Source organism: Pezoporus occidentalis, unplaced genomic scaffold (assembly GCF_034315485.1).
Source record: "Pezoporus occidentalis ecotype Australia unplaced genomic scaffold, CSIRO_AGI_Poc_V1 ctg73, whole genome shotgun sequence".
NCBI classification, from domain to species: domain Eukaryota; kingdom Metazoa; phylum Chordata; class Aves; order Psittaciformes; family Psittacidae; genus Pezoporus; species Pezoporus occidentalis.
The window spans coordinates 2464182-2486336 of NW_026916082.1; the positions used below are offsets into that span (position 1 = coordinate 2464182).

At 42.1% G+C, this 22155-nt stretch overlaps 1 protein-coding gene across 1 annotated transcript in view; it reads left to right on the forward strand.

The window, feature by feature from the left end:
• SORCS3 (sortilin related VPS10 domain containing receptor 3) overlaps positions 1 to 22155 on the forward strand; it is a 301150-nt gene that overhangs the window by 115777 nt on the left and 163218 nt on the right. The gene's annotated exons all lie outside the window — the stretch shown is intronic.

Sequence of the window (22155 nt, forward strand, 5' to 3'; positions counted from 1 at the left end):
AGATGTTTTCACTTCTCTCAAAGGATATTATTTTAAGGGGCAAATAATGCCCAGAGCAGGATTTTACTGTCTCCTCCATTTCTCTGGTGAGAAGCTGATTACTTTTCCTCCTGTTTTTAATTTTCCTGTTTTTGCTGTTTCAACTGCTATGAAAACTCCCAAGTGGCTTTTGCCCAAATGCGTGCAGGTGAGCTTTTAAATGCGAATTCCTTGGTAGATAAATTAGGATCAGTTGCTATATTTAATTATGCAGTCTTCTGTACTGTGTCTTCAACAAGCATTCATCTTATGGATAATAATTATTCTTAGCATGTCCATCTGAGCAAGATTATGCTTTGGTAATTGGTTTTGAATACTATATCCATTTTATTTTAAGCAGAACTCTCTTTAATCCTTTCTATCAGTGTTTGGGGATTGAAGGTGAGGTGAGCGTGTGGCAGGAGCAAGGGAAGGATTCCTCTTTTTCTTCATTAGGATGCTGCTAAGCAGACACGGTAGAAGTGGAGAGGGGTTGCTGGCGAGCACAGATGACGGCAAAGAGGCTGCTGCCTCATTTGTTCTGCACGCTGATACACTGAGCAGCCCAGGTGACACCGCCAAAAGGCAGCTTATGCAGACCCTCATGCTATGGCTGGCCCTGAAGTTGCCGTGAGAGTGGGAGAATCTCCCTCTGCTGACGCAGGGCCACATGGTGATACCACTGTTACTCATCTGCAGTGGAAGCGCAATGATTTCTCTGTGTGGATTCTGTATGGGCCAACAGCCTGGCAGTCTTGGACAGCAGGTGGTCAAATAGCTTCTCAGACTTTTGAAACAGAAGTTATGATTCTTCAGCTAAGTGCCTTTATTTGACAGATCTGAATGTAACCTAGGGAATTGATTGAGTTGTAGTTTTGATTTCCTTTTCTATGCTTATTTGATCCTGTTGGTCACACTAGCTATTTTATTTATGCAAATAATCTCAGAATATGCTTTTTGCGGAGATGAATTAGATATCCCCATGCTCATCTCCTCTTTTCTCTATAGTGGGAAACTGCTGCAGAGGAGTTGACAATAAGATGTTTTCATGACTCTAGTGAGTGCTTCCAGCCAGAGGTAATAACTCTTATGGGAGAAAAAAGAGTGGATGCTCAAGGCCTGGGTTATGGCTGCTGGCAGAACCACATGTGGAAGTTGTTTGCATTGCTCAGCTGTTTAAATAGATCCCCTTACACTCAGCACGATGTAGCCCTTTGTCATGCATTGTCTCTAATATGTCTGTGTGCTTCTAGAGATCTCTCCTGTCTGCTAACCCGCTTATTCTTCCCCTCTCAGCTCAGGCCATCTGCTGAGCTGTGTAGCAGGACAGGGAGCAGAGTGCCCTTCATTCTTCCTGACTCCCTACTCTCTGACCTGGGCAGCATTTATGAAGGAACTAGACTTGAAGAGCTCTTGTGCTAGGGAAACATGGCATCCACTGCCAGGTCATTCCCTGGAGCAGAGGGCATTGTGTTTACATAGCATAGGTTATTAACACAGCTCTTGGGAGCAACTGAAATCTCTGTGCAAAGACCGGTTGCTAAAATCCTCAATGCAGTAGCAAAAAACAATCAGACAAACTAAAATAACCCTTTAATTCTCTGCGGGAAGAAAAGCTGCTTGCAGAGTACCACACCATTTACTGCTTCCCCATACACTGTGCTCCTATCTGCTACCAGTAACTGGGATATGTTCAGTCCAAGGGAAGAGTACCCTGAACTAGTTTATGCAAACCAGATCATAGAATCACAGAATAGTTAGGGTTGGAAAAGACCTTAAGATCATCCAGTTCCAACCCCCCTGCCATGGGCAGGGACACCTTACACTAAACCATGTCACCCAAGGCTCTGTCCAGCCCGGTCTTGAGCGCTGCCAGGGATGGAGCATTCACAATTTCCTTGGGCAACCCATTCCAGTGTCTCACCACCCTTACAGTGAAGAACTTCTTCCTTATATCTAACCTGAACTTCCCCTGTTTAAGCTTGAACGCGTTACTTGTTGTCCTATCACAACAGTCCCTAACGTAACAGTCCCTCTCCAGCATCCTTGTAGGCTGCCTTCAGATACTGGAAGGCTGCTATGAGGTCTCCACGCAGCCTTCTCTTCTCCAGGATGAACAGCCCCAACTTTCTCAGCCTGTCTTCGTACAGGAGGTGCAGATGGATCCAAGTAACTAGTTTGAGATTCCTGGTTCCATTTGGAGTCTTAAAAACATGACAGCTGTCACATGTTATTACAGATGAGTGTTAAGTTTACTTTTGAGTGGCATAATACATCTATTTCCTAGCAGGGAAAAAAAATAGCGTGCCAGTGAACCTTGCCATCCCTGAAAGGTTATTCCTACAAAGTTTGATAGTCCATTTGCAGAAAAGAATTCATAATTGTACTTGCTTATAAAAAGGCAGCAACAACAATGCTCCTATGAAAGGAGTGAAAAAAGAGATTAAGAATTCAAGTTTTCTGCTCAGGAGAGGTAAGATGGATATATATTTGAGAACATGGATTTAGCTGCCCACTTTTAGAAATGAGGACAGGAAACCCTATAGGTAGAGACTTGAAATGGTCTCATTACCATGCAGCACTTCGAGGTCAGATTTTCAAAGTGTGTTTGTTTGGTTTTGTTTGTAGTGTTTCATTGTGGTGTTGATTTGGTGTTGGTTTGTTTCGTTTGTTTGCTTGCTTGTTTTGTGTGTGTGTGTGTGTGTGTGTGTGTGTGTGTTTTTCTCTTCTGCTGAAGACCAGTGTGATTTCCAGCATTAGCAGCAGAGATCTAAGGGAGACTTTGAGTTACTTCAAGGCATGCCATATTCTGACAGTCTCCACAAAGAGACAGGCTAAAGGCTTGCATAGACTTAGAGAAGATGGTCCTGTCTGGAGAAGTCAAAACTGTGGCTGGGATTGGTTGAAAGAGTCTAGAAAGAATAAGAGAATTGTGGGGCTGTTTTGCCAGAACTGCTGGGTCAGAGACAGGGCTTGTCTCCCTGGGATTCTTCAGTCTGATTTAGTTGTGGCTCTGGAGCATAGCCAAGGCTTCTCTTAGATGAATGAAGGGAGGAAGGCACTGTATGGTTGCCTGCACGACTTTCTGCTTTGTGGCCCACTATCAGTGCTTTCCTATGTGACACTGTGTGATGTAGGCAAAGTTGAGAAGGTGGCTCAGATCTGCAAGTGATGGCTGGTAAGTGATGAAGGGGAAGGAACATTAGTGTTGAGGAAATACAGTGCTGGTTTGACTGGACACTTGGGGCAGCTTTTGGGGAAGCAAGAAACCACTGAAAGTTTTTTTGTATGCTACAGGCTTCCTGATAATTATAGGTAAGTCAAAACAGTCAAGGCCCCAGGTCCAGAAGATTTCATGGCTATTCAGTTACTTAGTTGTCCCATTACTTGCTTCTGTTTTTGGGGAAAGCTGTGTTCTACAAAAGATGAAATATGGGAACCCTCTCAGACACGGTATTACATTGACTGCAAGGATGAGGGCTCAGAGTTACAGGATGATTCAGGCCTAGGGTTTTTCTTGACATGGGACAGGGAGCCTGAGCATGGTTCCTTTCAGATTTAATGAAAAGCTTTTGTGTCAGTTCCTCGTTGATGGGGCCCGATGCTTCCCTTCCCAGCAGGAAATTTTCATGCTGGGACCTCTGCCTGTCCCATCTTTGGGACTTGACAGAAGTTCAGTGGACTTGGGGAGTTATTTCCCACTGAGCACTGCCCTCCATCTATCTATAAAAAAAAATAAGTATAGCCTTCATCCTTCTTTTCCTTATTATTTGTGGTAAAAACTAACTTTCCAAGACAGATGATGAATTTGAGATGCTGCTAACAGGAGGGGAGGTAGCTTTCACATGCAAGTGTTATCGCCACCAAGCGCTGAACACACGGTGAATGTAGCTGCTAGCATTAGGAATCACTCTTAATATTCTGGAGAGCTGTGATGGGGGACATAAGGATGGGCAAACCAGCATGCTCTGCCTTGTCAAATCAGCATGCCATCGGCCTTCAGAGCCAGACAATCTTTCATTTTTATTATAATTGTGGCATGTCTTTAATTTCCTTGGCATAATGCAGTTAATCCATAATTATAAAATATGCAACTAGCCCTTGGTTTTGCTGTAGTCTCATAATGTGAGAGTGATTCTGTGTTTTTATTAATTTAACTTTCTACAAGAAAACAGAATTTCTCAACCAGTGCAGTTAATAGCTGTATTTCAGGAAAGGCCCCATGGTACATGTTGAACAATAACTACCACTCCTGTGCCACTTGCAGTTTTTAATTGAATTTCTATCCCATGGATATCATGTCAGAGCTATTCATCTGCTTCACTAAGTCTTCTGATATTAAACAAGTTCTTCCAAGTTATTACAGTAGTACAAATACTGCTTGACGGTTGATTTGCATTGCATATGCACTGGTCTGGTGGAGGTAATGCAGTGCAGAAAAGCTTAGCTTGCACAGGCACAAAAAAAGGAATCATGTTATTATGGGCAATAATATGATGTTACACTGTATCTTTCCACTTTTTTTCTTGTTGGAATGATAGGATCTGCTCTGCCTGTCCTGCTCAGGGTGAAACACTCACATTGGAAAGAATATTATACAGCTGTGTCTTGGAATGGTCTTGGAACCAGCAACAGAGACCTGACTGACTCATTGAAAATTTAAAGTGTTTGTTCTCCAAGGAAGTGGCTCTTAACAGCCACCGTTTGCAGCATAGCAAAGGTCTTTGTTGTTCCATAGGTCACCATGTTTATCTGGTGTTGACGAAGAGAAGTCACAATGCTTGTGCAAAGAATGTGGGGTAGATCACTGCTGGGACAGAGCTGGAAACAGGTCATATGTCCCACTTACTTGCATGGAGCAAATAGCTCTTTTGTTTTTTCTAAGATAGTGCTTTTGCTTTGAGACTGTGAGTCTTGGAATTGACTGTCCTGAAGTGAACTTGGACCAGACTGCTTGTGGTGGAGTCTAAATAGCTCCACCATAATAAACACTGGTGAAACTTCTCTCGGGTTCAGTGTGTGGACCTGAGGGGATCCATAGTTTAGACTTTGCTATCATAGCCTTTTTTAAAAGAGGAATCAAAACCGTGTTTTGTGAAAAGATGTGATTTCAGCCTCACTATTCCCATGCCCAATTCAGAGATTTCTTATGCCTGACAGTACCTCTATGATACTGGAGCACTGCTGTCTATGACTAATAACTCATACCTGGGATCTTCATAATTAATGGTGTCTCTGAGTGGTAGCATACAGGAGGGTAAGGTTACCATCCAAATCAGGAAAGGGTCTCCATAGTTAGACAATTCAGGAGGGAAGATCTGAACTGTATTCGCTGGCCACCCCTAAGTAAAAAGCAGAAGGAATGTCTTCATTCCTAGACTAGAAATGAAACACTATCCTGTAAAGCCCTTGGTGGGAGTTTTGTCAGGGATTGCAACAAGACGTGCAAGTGTGCCATGCTAAATACTTATTACATGGAGATGTTAATGTGCAAAATTAAAGGTGATTTCCCAGCATGCTTCTCCCCTCTCCACTATTTTCTATTGATTAATATATTAATTCTATATTATTAATAATTCAGGCATCTGAGAAGTCATGGTGACCCCAAACATCTGGGCTCTGGAGCTGCTACCTCCTAGCTGAAGCTGGGGCATATTGTTAAGCCTGTTCTCCGTTCAAGTCTGAAGGACGTGCTTAGTTGCACTAGCAGGGTGCAGAGAAGCACTCAAACAACTGGCCTGTTCTTGGTTTGATGTTTTGCAAATACACAACGGTTGTCAATGTCTGGTCTTTAGCATTTTAACAAGAAATGGGAGCACTGTTGCTCATCTGTAGCTTGCACGTATGAGGGCAGGTCTGTGCAGGTTGCAGGTAGTGCCAAGGCCATCAAGTTGCCAATATTTGAAGAGCAGTTGATCTAAGTTCTCCAGTCACAGTTTCAACTAGGATCCATTCAGTCTCTTTAAAAGCATCTTGGAGTAAAAATTCTCTTAATAGTGCCTATACTGTGATGACAAGGTCTTAGCTTCACAGTAACTTTGCAGTGATGTAGAGACCGAAGGGCATCTGAGTACTGCTGATTGAAGAGTTTCTGGAATCTGCCTGGTGCATGAAGCATCTGCTGCCTGAGGATATCCTTGGTGTCCAGGGAAGGCCATCAAAGGTGTAAGGCTTGCCTTAAGGATAGCGTTTGCTGTATTTACATTCTGCTTTCTGGATCCACCACTGTTCTGGGAGGCTCAAAGGACAACCTTAGATTTACTACTCCCCATCTAGATGCAGCCTGCTTTTAGTTTCTCCTCCCTATGAGCTAGTCAGGCAGCATTTAAAGGCATGTAGCAAAATCCCATTTAGAGCCTGTCTAGAAACCAAGATCTGAAAAACTCTGCCTCTTTATCTTCCTTGTAAGGTTGCAACTCTGATATTAGCTTGTGACAGCAATTATTGATGGTGTCATTAAGGCTGAGATCCCATTCCCAGCAATGCATTTAATATCTTCCCCCCTTTTTTTTTGCTGTGGGGACACTGATAAGTGTTGGAAAAATGAGATTTCTTTTTTTAAAAAAGGAAAATGTGGGGGTTAAAAAGCTCATGTTTATCATTTGCCTTCATCCATGAGGAAAGGAGATTTAAGTCATGAAAATATTTTTTGTACTAGAGTTATTAAAGATAATTTCTGCTAAATAATGACTTGTAGGAAACCCTCATTATTTATTTTCTCAATTTTCAGTACCAGTTATATAGTAAAATATGAACAAATAACTCCTTCTGATAGTACACCTAACATGCATTTACTGATGGCTTGAAAAGACAGCTGCTATTTCACCATAGTACACTGATTATTACACACACATTGTTTTAAAGCATAGCAGCTGTTTCATAGATGTATACATACATGATGTAATATCTCTTTCTTCATTCCCTCTTTTAATAATCACAGCACTTAAGTCTCAATATTAACTTTATTGATCCATGATTAACGTGGAAGTATTCCCTTACATCTGAGTTAAGCACAAATAAATGTGTATGTCTAAAATGGAGTCTGGGGAAAAGCATTTTTGACGACACGGATGGTGATTAATAGAAACACACACCAGAAGGGTTAAAGAGGTATTGGGAGGGTGGAAGAATAAATTGGTGGAAGCTTGATTAAAGCTTCGCTGTGTTCCTTTAGTGGGAGATCTTCTCACCTGTTTATGTTTTCAAGTGGCTAAATGATGCATGTCTGCTTAGGACCCACAGTCCTATGGGTGATAGGGCTGTGTGGAGTGAACGTTCTGAGGAATACACTGTCCTGTATTAAGGCTTCCAGTTTTGGATGTGATAAGTAGTTTATTTTGGACATATGCAAGCTGAAGGTCTAACATTAAAACACGAGCAACCAAGTTGCATGCTCAAAGCAGTGGTGCTAATCTAGGAGGTTTCCTGTTCAGATGCCTTTCCAGGGACCTTTTGAAAGGACAGAAACGAGGGAAGAAAATTCATCTGCTCTGAGCTACTGGCTGCTCATCACTGCCCTTATTCTTTGCAATAAACTTCAGAGGTGCACCACTCTACCTATGTGTTCTGATATCATGACTAAATGCTTTTTCTAGAAATCATGGCACTGTGTGAACCTTCCTCTTTTATACCCACAGTTCATTTTCCCCTCTGTCCTCAGAGTAGACCTTGTGGAGATGTGCAGAGACAATCTGCAGAGCTGGCCCTGCACAGAGCGGTTGATAAGATACTTCTTGAACAAGCAGAGGGATTGTTTTCAGAGTGCTACTACTCAGCCTGCAGGAAGATTTATTCCCAGAATGTTTAAGCTGATGTTAAAATAAACCACGTGCCTTCTGGGAAAGCATCTAAAAAGGATAAGAATATGGACAATGATGAGCTGCCATTATTTCCTAATTAATCACAGGCTATTGCAATCTACCTGCTAAAAGATGGGCAACCCTTTATGCTGACATTATCACTGGGGGTGTTAATGGTGCCCTCCAGGAATGTAGTATCTTGCTTCATTTTCTCATTGGCTTTTGAAGCATCAAGTTGATTAGAGTGGAGAAAAAAAAAAAGCAAGCCATTTCTGTCCTGGTTTACTAATATCACTGAAAGAACTAAAGCACCACTGCTTTAGAGCTGCCCAGGGGCTGTGAGTGAACCATGCTGGGTTTACTTGAAGATACACTATACAATTTAATGAGTTCTGCTCCAATATTTTTTTGAAGCACAGATTAATGAACAGTGCTGTCAGAAACATAAGTAACAGTTGGATCATCAACAAGCAGATGTCCTGAGTGGGACTGGAACCCAAGTTCAAGTAGAAAGCATGGCTAAAGGCTCAAACCATACTGAGTCATAGATGTGAACGCTAGGATGGACAATTGTATTAATGGATTCTGCGCTCTGACATAGCACAGGGCATGGGACCTCACACCATAAGTCCAATCTATCTGTCATGGTTAAGAAATTGTGGATCTTAGTTTACAGTTTGAAATATTTATGTCAGTGAGCACCTTTGTGGGAGATGGTATGCTCTAAACTACATGGTTTTAATAACAGCAAAATATGTCATCATGTGTAAGTGGCAAAAAGATCACAACCACATAGGAGGCCCGTGGCAAAGTAGGAACCTTGCAGGTGTCCCAAGAAACCTTCCAGTACCATTAGTGAAAAAATTTTCTTTCTTCAGTGGACCTCATAGTCTGCATCTTCGGTGTGTGTGTTTAATCCTTTTCATAAGTAGTTAACATTTATTATTATTATTATTATTATTATTATACTATCATCCAAAACCATAAAGAAAATCCATAGTGTGTCTAGAAAAAAATGTTTTATCATCTTGGATGACATTCCCCTTCCATTTGCCATGATAACATGGAGGGTTCTTAAGCTCTTCATAAACTCTGTTTAGGTAAAAGGCATGACTTTAACATAAATAAGAACCATATTTCCAGTACACTCCTTAGGAGCAAAGGCATAAGGGATATTTATCCTTGTATTTCAGGGCCTAAACAAAAATATTTCTTATCTAATACCTGGAGGAAATATTATTCTGCAGTGTAGTACTGAAGCTACTATTTGAAGAAGTTTTAGTTAGTCCTTTCTGACTACTGCTTGCAACAGCCTATCAAGCTACAGATATGACTGATCTCTGCCAGTGCTTCCTTTTCTATCCCTCCTTCTCAGCATAAGATATCCTCCCTCATGAGTTTGAAGGGGATGTGTGTTTCCTTGTGCTTCATTTACGATTCCTTCATTAAAATGACAATCACCCAGCCATCTCCTGGGGGACTTGCTGGAGCTGATTGACTTTTCGAGCTGTTCCCACTTTATTGATCTTCTGTCTGAAAAAAATCCAACAGGTTTGTTCTCCCAAGACAAAGTATTTTGTGTTAGATGAGCTTCTGAGTGCTGAATGCAAAAGATGACAGGAAAAGAAGGCTTATCCAGGGTAAAATTAAGCTTGAAAAACTATGGTATGAAAGGTACTGGGCACTGAGTTCTTAGGGCATAATTGTGCAGGAGTGATCAGCTGTGTACTTTCTGAGTTGCCCACAACTTACATCAGTTTGTGGGGAAGAGGGAGACCCCCGTGTTTAGCATCTGCCATATGGATCACAATTATTTATTAACCCTGACAATAAACAGCAATCTTGCCTCTTTGGAAGGTCCGTATTACAGGTGCAAGCTTAGACCTTAGTGTCTGGTTTTTGAACACATGCTACCTAGAATCAAGGCTGTTAACCCTCATGGGAATGAGTAAGACACACTCAGGCAGTGCTAGCATGAAATATCTACACACGGGGTAGTGCTGTATTATGAAAGTTTTAGTCCAGCAGCTGCTCTGATTTGCCCAAGATAACAGGTGACTGGTTTCTTCCATTTACACATATACTTCCATCCTTAATGTTCTCCACCAAAATTCTGTGCTCTGAAGAACTAGGAGAGTATGTAATGGCATAACCTTACTGTCTGGATGAGAAGAGAGTCATTTGGGACTGTTCAGCACACCCTTAGATTATTGCCCAGGGACCCAGCTGTATAACAAAGCCACCCTGCAAAAACAAGTGGTGGAACCTACGTACAGGCTTTGCCAGCTGTGTAATCCAGTCTGAGAGCTCCTTCTGTCTTGTGAATTATGATGTCTATGTTATGTGATGCACAAAAACTTTAGTGTATGGTTCAGAAAGCTGGGGCAGGGGTTGCAGGCCCTGTCATGGATATTTCAGTACTAAATGGAATGGTTAAGCCTCAAAGGAATCGAGCATGGACTGATTTTATGTTTTTATTTATTTATTTATCTACTTATTGTACCAAAAGAGAGCTTTAACTGGAGTCTGTCCTGATGGGAAAATATGATTCCCAGAGAAGAGATTCAGAGCAGCCCTGTGGAGAAGGACTTGGGGGTATTGGTCGATGAGAAAATGAACATGAGCTGGCTTCAGTGTGCACTCGCAGCCCAGAAAGCCAACCATATCCTGGACTGCATTAAAAGTAGTGTGACCAGCAGGTCAAAGGAGGTGATCCTGTCCCTCTACTCTGCTCTCGTGAGACCTCACTTGGAGTATTGCGTGCAGTTCTGGTGTCCTCAACATACAATGGACATAGAACTGTTGGAGCAAGTCCAGAGGAGGGCCACAAGGATGATCAGGGGACTGGAGCACCTCCCGTATGAAGACAGGCTGAGAAAGGTGGGGCTGTTCAGCCTGGAGAAGAGAAGGCTGCGTGGAGACCTCATAGCAGCCTTCCAGTATCTGAAGGGGGCCTATAGGGATGCTGGGGAGGGACTCTTCATTAGGGACTGTAGTGATAAGGCACGGTTTAATGGGTTAAAACTTAAACAGAGGAAGTTTAGATTGGATATAAGGAAGAAGTTCTTTCCTGTAAGGTTGGTGAGGCACTGGAATGGGTTGCCCAGGGAAGCTGTGAATGCTCCATCCCTGGCAGTGTTCAAGGCCAAGTTGGGCAAAGCCTTGGGTGGCATGGTTTAGTGTGAGGTGTCCCTGCCCATGTCAGGGGAGTTGGAACTAGATGATCTTAAGTTCCTTTCCAAGCCTAACTATTCTATGATTCTATGATTGAAAAAAAAACTGTTCAGAGCAATTAGTTTGAGACTTATTCGTGTTCTTTTATGTCTCCAAATTCTCTTTGCTCCGTAAGAAAAACCTAGCTTCTACTGTTGCTTTGTCTGATCTGTGCAGGTTTAAACCTCTGAAATTTCTTCAAAAAATAGAATTCTCACAAATGCATAATTGCGAAATGATTGCAAAATGCTAACATCCTCTTGTTAATGTTGTTATTAGTCTGTATGTTTATAGATGTACATAGGAATAGTGTGTCCTGACCTTAAAAATTTGTGTAGATCTGCTGCTATTGTTCATTCACTTCAATATAATAGGGCCATGATCACTTAAACTAATTGGTGATTTAATGCTGTCTTACTAAATGTAGAAAAGTAGCATGTGGAAGCTCTCAGTCATGTAACTGGAGGTAATGAAGCATTTGTGAGTCTAGAATGGACCTGCATTGTCAGTCCTGTCAACTCCCTTAGGTGGTTGTATCTCATGAGCTGTTTATTTCTTGTGGGAAATGGTAAAAGCCAATCTTTTCCCATGAAGCCAAGGTAACTAAATGGGAATCTGGAGTGCTGATAAGCCTTGCCTGGGGTTAGGCAGGATTTCTTGGTACTTAGGTTCAGGTTGTGTGGGTGTGCTGCTGGGGGCAGTAGCCTTTGTGGGTCACAAGTAGGGGAGTTGCAAGTAGACATAAGGTTTGTGGGAGAGGGGTCAGCTGAGGTAGGGAATAGAATGTGTTGCAGGCTGACTGTAAAATTTAGTTTGTGAATTGTCTGCAGTTTTTAATATCTGTGTCTAAGGAAATGGACTGAACTACCTCCATCACTGCCCTGATTTTTAACTACATCAGTTCTGCAAAAATTTGCCTATAATTTGAAAATGTTAACATGCCTTGTGTTTCACTAGAGACGGCTCAGATTCATCAAGTGTCCTCATAGTAGCACCTAACGCTGATCCCAGAAGAGGCAGGCAGTGTCAAAGGCAAGTTTCTGGTAAACCCTGGCCTCAGCTACCATCCCAGAGGAGGGCACTGATGTTTGGTATCCCCAGATGGAAAGCTGAGATTTGAGGCATCTTCCCTCTCTCTCAGAGCAGTGAGGTGACCTACTGTCAAGGTTGTTTGTATTGCCCAGTGTGTCCTTACTCTCTGAGTGGCTGGGAGGACATCTTTGTTATCCACATCTCGCACAGAAATGCAGAGTTTAGTAGTGGCGCTGTTCCATAGTCTTCCCTCAATATTTTGTATGATATACATTTAAGGGGAGTTCCAGCTTAAATGCACCCAATAGCATGGATGTTAAACTGAACCTCTACAATTGCTTCAGAAAATCCTACATTCAAAGCACTTTCTTTTTGCTACAAAATAATGCAAATTAAAATTATTAGCTACTTAAGAGAATTGTTGCAAAAGCATTTTTAGCTATGGTAATAAAGAAAAAAAGGGCCTGGGAAGGGCCTTGTTTCCAATTAATAATCCAATTATTATCTGATTAATTAATGAGGCTTTGTCATCAAAGCTGTCTTTTATTTTTGAGGCTATTAAAGTATCCTCTAGACCAAATTTCTTGAATATATCTTGATAAGGCCATCTTTGCTGAGTCAGTCAAGTGCTTGGAATCAAATCAGTATGCTGCTTTATCAGGGATGCATAAAACACCTCTTTGGAAAATTAGAATACATCAAAATCAAGAACACGATAAATATGTCAAATCTTTCAGACAGTGAAAATGAGAAGTGAGTAATGATGAGGTGTAATTCTTCAGAGCTGTACAGAATTAATGCTTTTACAGATATTTCAAAGTAGTGACATGACCAGAGCAGAAAAAGCAGAGGTCCCTCTGAAGCCAGACTGTCTTAGCTGCTCTTTCATGGCGACTGAACTGTGTCTTGCATCGTTTCAGCAGGGATGGGGTGTCTTAGTCTCAGGCCAGAAGCAATAAGATGATGATTCAGATTCTGATGTCCTTACTGAAGCTGCTGATGTGAACATTACATGATGCCTGTATAGTTTTCATATTTTGTCTGGTCATGATAAAGATTGCCAGCGGGTCATCAATGGTGTAATGCAGCAAGCATGCAGTGAAGGGAAGTGTTTCTATGGAGAAGCCATTTCACATTTCCTCTAGTCTTTGTTCATATTCATGATTCTGCCAGCAACTGTTGGGAAATCCATATGGCATTTCTCTTATCTCTCCTCTTTGTAATGCTATAGTGTGTAAGGCACAGTGGAGTTTTGATATCATTTGGCACTTCTAGTAGCAATTCTCACACGTATCCCCAAGAATAACAACATTTAAAACAGAGAGCACTGGCACATTACAACAAATGATGAACTCGGCTGGGATGACTAAGGTCCTTCCGTTCATTTGTGCTGCCAGCTCAGTGCATGAACTTTTCTAATCCATTTAGTGTGAGATACACCTTAGACCCTTAATGGTTAAGTGTGTGAATTAGTTGCTATGGTGTCCCTCTACATTGAAGGGAGGAAGACACCTTAAGAACGAAGTACATCCTCACCTATTTTAGGAGGAATAAGTTACCCTCTGAAGTTAACAATCTCTAATAAAGAGAAAATGTGGACAGCTTTGGGAGCTACAGCTAAATACCTGCTTTGTAGGCAGCTGAATTTAAATGAGATAAATGACCATGATATAGAGAAGATGGAGTCTTACAGCAGGAAGTAGTTATTTTAGTATCACAATAGGAGGCACTAGTATTTGTTGCTTTTGTGTCTCCTTATACTGGGTTATTCTGCAACAGAATATAAAGCGATGCTTAGTAACCACTACACCTGCAGGCTGCCTGCTTTGATCAGGATCCCAGGCTCTCAAAAAAACAGTGCATACTTTTCCATAGGCTTTTATAATTCTTACCTGCCATGAAGTGCTAGGGTCCATCAATTTGGTTTATGTTCATCTCTACCTCACGGAAAGGCAATCTGCCTCTAGAAGTCATAGGGCAGTGAGCATCAGACCCTGGTGCTCAAGGTGGTTCTTTGGTTTGATGTGGCATCTCCTACTTTTGCTTTGCTGAGCACCCCTCACTTTCTCTGCTATTTTTTTTCCTTCAAGAAAACCCATTTCCTGCAAACACCCCACCCCACTTTGTCGCAAAAGAGCCTTTTGCTACTTGGGATCATTTTATAGATTACTTTAGATCTGAAACTGCTTCTGCCATTTCCACAGAAATGGTGTATCTGGAGGTAAGGAAAAGCCTGGGTACTGAAGAGAGGAGGTTGGGAAACTACAGTCCATTTGTGATGGTGAATGTTATTTAGGCACCCAATGACACATTGTTCAAATAGTCAGTGATTGCTGGGGATATCCAAAGCTCCACTGTGTTCTTACAGGGCAAGCACAACAAGAGTTATGCAAATATATGGCTTTCAAGTTAATTCCCATCATCCCTGTAGGCTGAATATGCAAAACCAGAGACTGCTCATGTCCATCTGAGTAGTCATCTCTGTTAAGGAATGACAGATGTGAACAGTCCCCCTGCCTTGTAGGATGGTGATCAAATGAAATGCTGATGAGCAATAAGCCACTAGGAACATGACAGATACTCACCTTTCCTGTGCTTTATTGTCCCTAAATCCAGAGGTGGAATATTCTGTATCCTTTTGTCTAACCTCTGAGACATTCATTGTCCTCCAAAGGCTTGTATTGGAAAACAAATTGAGGATACCTTAGCTGTTGAAAATAAAGGAGAATGTGCAAGAAAAAAAGAAAAAGAGGAAGCCAGTGTTCTTACTTAGCTCTTATCGCCTTCATTTCGAACTGCACATCATGATGACTAATGCATCATGCCTGCTCATTTTGCCTTGCCAATCTCTACTGTACATTATAAATTGAAATTTATCAACAAAGGTCATATTCAAGTCTTTTGAATGTTTGGTGATGGAAATTGTCATTAATCAGAAAAGAAAAGGTGTGGAGGAAGGGTGCTGGTATCAGAATAGCAATTGGGGGGTGTATTAAGCTGTTTGGATGGCATGTAAGCTGAAAGGAAAAAATATCTTTTCAAAAGAAATTACCAGAACTATGGTCTGCTTGAACTTCTTTTTCTCCAGTGGGCATCTCTGTGTTTAGATACTTTTGAAGCTTTGTGGAACTGAAAGTCCACTTGAACTGGTGGGCTATGGTTCCAGAAGTAGTGAATGTAAGCCCTTGTATTATGATGACAGAAAGTGGTTTTATTTAGGTTGTTTTAAATACTCTGGTGTTTTGCTGATGTACTTAGATAGTTGGTTGGGTTTTTTTTTCAAGAAAGATCTTCTTGTTAAAGATTGATCCCTGAGGCATCCACAACAAAAGATATAATTGGATTAGAAAGAATATTCATAGAGTGATCAGACACATGGATCGGTTGTACAAGGACTGGCTAAATTAACAGGGGCTCTTTGGACTAGGAAAAAGATCTGTGGGGAGTATATCAACAATCAGTAAAATCACGAATGGCAGCATGGGGCTCCATAGTTTTGGTTTTAAGTGGTAGCAGTGGGCTCTGAATTATGTTATCAAGTTAAAACAAAAACAAAACACAGTTGTAGTGTTTATTATCATGTGATAATGAAGTTGCCAAAAGCTTCCCTGTGGGGTTAGACAGATTTATGGAACTAAAAGCCCACTAATGGCTCTTGCACACAAAGACATCATCTTCAATTTAGGAAGACCATGATATTGCTGTAGGGTGGGAAACATCACCAGGAAGCAGTACCATATGCCTGCTCAGTTTCTGTTCACTCCCCAGACTTTTCATTATTGTCTTTAGTTTACTTTAGTGGGATGGAGATAAAGGGAAACTGTTGTTTCTGTTTGCAACTGTAAAATATTCTGGCTTTATATGTATTGCAGTCATTCTAAAGTCATGGTTGGGTAAAAACAAGTTCTCAGCACAGCAAGTACTGTGCTCTGTTAAGTGAAAGATTCACGGAGTACAGACACTCGGTTAGTAAGTAGGTATGGCTCCGCAGGGCCTCCTTGGATACCTTTGTTGTAAAAAGTCCACATCCAGATTTGTGTCAGCTCCAGACAGGGAAGGACTAAGGGCTTTGCTAGTTCCATTACAGCCATTTTTGATGGTGTAAGGTAACAATGCTCATGTGGGGTTAGAAGGTCCTTTGGGATGACTTAAACTGGTTTGCCTTTTAGTCTTTTGTCTTGTTTGTTTGTTTGGGATTTCTTGTTTGTGTTTGGCTTTTGTTTTATTCTTTGTCAGTAAAAATGACCCTGTGTGTGTGTCAGTCAGATAGCCTTGAACTGGTAAGAGTGGATCTTTCTGGGCACTGCCTCATTTTATGTGAAATTTAGGCTACCTTATTGCAGCCTGGGAGCTGAACCAGGGTTCCCCTGGTTGCCTTGAAGTTGGTAATGAAATAGTCCTGGAGAGACAGGGGAAAGCCCAGGAAGCTGCTAGACTCGCACCCATTCTCTACCTTGGCAGTGACGGCAGCCAACCTGCCTTTCCAGGGCTCCAGCTGGGGCTGGATTAGCTGCAGGGCCAACTCTGTATCTGTCACAGGCATTTGACTGCCCAAGGCAGGTTCTGGCTTTGTCTGGGCTCATAAGCAGCACTCAGAGAGGAAAGCATGCTCCTCTGCTCTGTCTAAGTATGAAAAATATATTGCATTCCACTGAGGAGTGGAGGATGTTCACCCAGCAACAGCCATAGTCATCAAAAGCCAGGAGCTAGTCTAAAATGTTCAACAAGAGAGAAAAAGAATGCTCTCAAAGAGTTCAGAGACTGATATCCTTTTGCAGAGGAGCAGCCCCCTGCTCTGCCTGTAAGCGAGAGGGACCAGCTTCCCACGTGGTGCATTAATACTAAGTGGTTTGCCTGGTTCCTCATTTAGGACTCTGTACTCCAGTAAGAACCCATTTAGCCATTTGATGCAAAGTACTGTGGTAGGGTTAGTGCTGAGCCAGCTTTTGTCTGAGGCCTGAATCACTTTTGGTCATCAAGATTGCTGGCCAGAGGGGAACTACCACAGGGGCTGGTCAGGCTGGACTCTGACTCAGGAAGGGGTCTCTCCTCAGTGTGTCACAGCTTCAGAAAGGCTTTTATCTCAGGGATGGTAATTTGAGGGGCAAGAAAGGGAAGGGAGAGTTGGAAACAAATTGTTTCACAAGCAATGGGAGTTTGGCAACCTGACTTCTTGTGTAGTTGGCTTCTTTGTAGTGTCTTAATATGTGAGCTGTGTTTGAATGTTTTCCTGCAGCTGGATGTTCAGAGACACGTGCCTGTTGTCATATCTCATGGGGTTTGGTTTCATGCTGCAGTTTTTCTCTGAGCAGTAGTAAGTTTGCTCTCCTTTTGCTGGCTGCTGGTTTTCATGACACTTGTAGAAACTTTGCTCCTCTTGGATTTCTGTTTTTTGGTCAGACTGGGAGAAAATTGGCCAATGGGTAAAAAGAAGAAGTTGTCTGGGGGGGGCATGGAGAGACAGGCACACTGCAGGCAGGCAGTTTGCAGGCACATGAGAAGAGAAGCAAATGTTAATCTGAGCTGTGTGGGGTCCTGGGGCTCTCTGAAGTGCACAGGGAATTGGAATATTCTACTGCTCAGTGAAGTGGAGTTGTGCCCCCATGCAGTTCTCGCTTGGGGCTGCAGGTGTGTGTGTGCAGTGGGACTCTGATCTGAAGATGAATGCATAAGCTTTAGTATCTTAGGAAAAAAGGCTGAGAATCTAAAATCAGAACCATACCTGCTCCTTCTCCACACACAATTGAAGAGAATCACAGGCGCAGAGGAGAAACCCCCTGAGAGGAGAGTCTGTGGCACATGTACACTCCAGGAGGTTGACTTATCCCTACCAGCCATCCATTGCCAGCATGTGCAGCTTTTTTTTCTCCTGAAAGACTGATGCATATTTTATAACCTATCTCCATAGCTGAGTAGCTGAGACTGCAAACAAACAAAAACTCCTTTCTCTGCTTGACAGAGCCCTGAAATGGAAACCATCTGAGAGGAGGACTCCTCTAAAAGCTATACATATGGCATTCTTCTGTCTCTCCACACCTCTACTTCTTATCTCTGGGATCAGCAAATATTACCACAATATTCAAGTCTGCTGGCTCAGTTTATCAGATTCAGGGAAGCTCAGGTTCAGATCTATCAGAACAAGATGGATTTTGTTAGCTCTCGGTGCACTGAGTTATGACCAGGTTTGGTAGAGAGAAGCTTCTCTGCTTCGGTGTGCCCCGAGCCCTTGCTTGCCAGACTGTGGGAGAGCACTTGTAGCAGTGGTTAAACCACATCATGGCCTGTCATGGGAAGGCAGTGGAATCAGGCAGGTGATTTTTGTTCCCAAATGGTCATAATAGAATAGGATTATAAAATTTACAGACTCCCAATAAAATAACTTCATTATAAACTTTACTTTTATAAAGACAATATGTAGGTTTTGGTGCCACAGCCTGATCAGGGAAAGCTCACATTTATTTGGTTATATGAGTAAGAGACTTGTGTTGCACTGGATCAAGTCTTTCTTCATGTTAACTCATGCTAGCAAAGAGATTCTTCCTCATGTCTGGTAGGAACTGCTGGTTATAAAAAACCACAAAGTGTCACTGGAGAAGATAAAGTTGCATTCAAGAATGGAATATTCCTTGAGTTTTTTTTGCTTTTCACTGTGTTGCCTTTCTTGTGGTATTGTCAGCAGCTTGGATTGCAGGATGGAAGGCAGGGTAGAGGGCACAATCAGATGCTGTAAGGTCCATGTACAAGGACATGTGGACAAATGCCCACATATATGGGCTGAGCTTTTTCAGGCTTTGTATAGCCAGAGTCCATTCCACATTGTAAGAGTTTCTGTGCTACCAGCAGTGTAAGGAGGTGCAACAATTTCTTTTATGAAAGCATTGTTAATAACACTTCCATTTATGTATACAAGTGTGTGTGTGGTTAGAAGAAATCTGCAAATATCAACTTGAAGCTGAAGGCAATAAAAGTCTTCCAAGATGATGAGACTCAAGTGATGGCTTCAATGGAGCAATCTAGAGGAGAACCAGCTAGGCAGGATCAGTTGGCCATAAAAGGCCTAACCAAAGTTAAAGCAGGCATTTGGGGTGTGACTTATTGACAGGGTCTTTTGCACCACTGAGTCTTTTGTCATTTTGATATAACCGCAGCTTTTCTTCCCCTCCAGTCCTTTAATAATGTGTTTTAAAGGGGATCCTATTCTGACCAGATGACTGGGAGAAAACACAGCACCAGGTTTTGCTTGTAGGGTCAAGCAACTGTAAGGATATGTGGGCTAGTTAATCTGCACTTAGAAGTCTTTAACTGCAAAGTAATTAGTAAAGGAGAAGGATTCAAGTTAAGATGAAAAGCTGAACCAGAACTGTTCTGTTCCACCTTTGGGCCACATCTCTTCAAATGTTCAGGCTTGGGTTGATAAATTAGGCAGCCAAATTTGCATATATGTATATATATTATATATATATTTCTTTTTTTTTGGTAAATACTTGTTTTCAAATTAGGCAGATTAATGGTAGGAGTTTAGTGGGTTTGAGTATCAAGCCATACACTAGATTATTATAGAAGCTGAAATAGCTAATTGTAGGTGCCTGCTTTTGGAAAAAATGAATGGTTGCCTATGCAAGCTTTCAGTTTCTTCATCTCTAGAATAGAGATAATATTACCCAGTATGGCCCTCGGGACTTTGTTAGTCTGAATGGATTAACACGAGACAAAAGCTTCAGATTCTTTGGATGGGAAAGTGCTGTGGAAATAGAGTATATTATTGTGATATCCTTTGAGATGTTTCTGTGAAGCCAGTGGTGACTGTCATGATAATAAAGACAGCTTTAGAGAAGCTAATGAAATAATGATCCTACTTCCTTTCTAGCTATTCTTTGAAAGGGCAAATGCAACGAGTGATAATGATTTAATGAGAAAGAGTCATTAGGGCATCCAGCCTGCATCTTTAGAAGTGCAAAGCATTTTGGGAGATCTGAAAATGACTCAGAGAACAAAACCAAAGTAGCTCTGTCAGAATATTAAACTGTTATTTGCATTCTCTTTGAATGCTGATTGAAACCGGTGATCTCTTTTCCTGCCTGGTGGTTGGTACATGTGTAGTCATGAATGTGCTTGTTTGGAGCTTTAGTGCCGTTGGAAGAGTGAGATCAAGGAACTACCTCAGTGCTTGCCCTTTGCGTCTTACCCTCTGCTGAGTGCTTAGTGTTACTTGAGGATTCCTCACCTGTTAATTTGCATGTATAGGCGGCCTCATGTAGTGGAATTAATTGGCCTGGATTATTCAGTTTATTGATCGAGCTGCTTCACGTTCAAGCTTGGCTGGAGGGGGAGAGCTGCTAGGTTTTTGTATGAAATTGATACGTAAAGAGACAAGAGCTTCAGATTCTTCAGATGGGAAAGTGCTATGGAAATGTGGTATATTATTGTAATATCCTTTGGGATGTCTCTGTGAAGCCCAGTAAGTATCAATACTTAACTGTAAGCAGAGCTAATATTAGTATTAGAGCTAAACCAGAACACAAGGAAGTTATTTAGGACTGGAAGCACCCCTAACTGCTTAGTGTTCAAAGGAGAACGTTTGGTTCAACCCATTTAAAGAAAGAAAGTTTGCAAAGCATTTAGGAATTGTGCTTGAAGGATACACAGAAGCAAATACTTTGGAACCACATCAGTGATAAAACAAGCTTTTGACTTCTACTCGGGAACCTGAAAACAGCTATCTGGTTTAGCAGCATGTTTGGGGTTTTTTGATGTTATTCTGGACTCCACTAACAGTAGGGAAACCAGCAGAGCTGGGTGCAGATTCCGACATCACTCAGTTTCTGCAGCCTCTTGAGTGCAAGCCTTAAACCGCTGGGTGCAGTGGTACTTTGTGATGCCAGAAGGGTGACTTGGGCTGTTTCTCTGCCAGACAGACAAGGAGCAGAGGATTGGTCTTAGGCAGAACCACAAAGCTGCAAATGTTGGTGGCTTGGTAAAGTCAGAAAATCAGAAAATTGGTGGAGCTAGTTACTAGGAAAGCCACTGAATTGCTGCATGTTCTCTAATTATCTGCTTAGTAAAAAGCATGTTTAGAGAGGAGGGCAGGGGCCATGAATTGTCATCTTAGTAAAATCATAGGTAGGTCCAGGTAGGCATAGTGTAAGGGGCTTTCCTTGTCCACCCAATAAGGATTGTGTTTATTCTGTCCATATGATGGAAGCTGTGTAGGGTCAGGAGCCAGGCTCTCCCCACTGTTTGCATGCAGTGGGTGGGTGGGCTTTTAATGCAGGTTGTGTCACCCCTGCTAAAGTAAGCAGGTGCTAACCCCTCTTCACGTGTGGGATCCTGTACTAGGTAGCTGTTGATATGTTCTGGTAAGAAAAACCTTGTTTGTTAGGAAAAGCAGAGTACGAAAACAGCAGAAAAACAAGCAGGGCAAAGTGAGGTTTCAAACATACCCACAAATGAGGAGGAGGAAGCTACAAGAAAACCCTCTGTGACGAAGCAGCCCTTTTCCCCAGTCACGAATGGATAATGCCACCCCCAGATCATCTGTTTCTCCGGGTGGGATTTGCTAGTGTGAGGGCCTGAATCTGTCTTGGTATCTCAGAAAAATTAAATGCCTGGCACAAAGTAGGATGGGGGTGACTGAGGACTCGAGATGCCAGTTTAAGCACATTTTTATCTAGACACGAGTTCAGCTGTTACAATTCTGAGCCACATTTGGATCCCCATCGCCAAGTCAAAAACCAGCCTACTTAAACTGTTGGCGGTGGATTTGGAGTCTTCTGTTGGACTTGTCTGAAAAAAGAATGCGTACGAAGGGTGCTGCTGAGATCAGAGTCCTCTTGTGTCGACACCATTGGCAGTACCACACTGGCACATAAGAGCAGAGCCTGCCCCTTCACAGGTGCACCACAGCTTCCCAGGTATATAAGATCAACTGATGCAGAGACAGACCCTGCCCCAAAGGACTCAAGTTCTCTTCTCTTTTCTGTGGCCCACTGAATGAAACACAAATAGAGTTTTAAGGCTAGTAATGCTAAGCTGTAACTTTGAGAATCAGTTCACATGGTCATTTCCTTTCTCTGAGCTTTAATAACCACAGAAA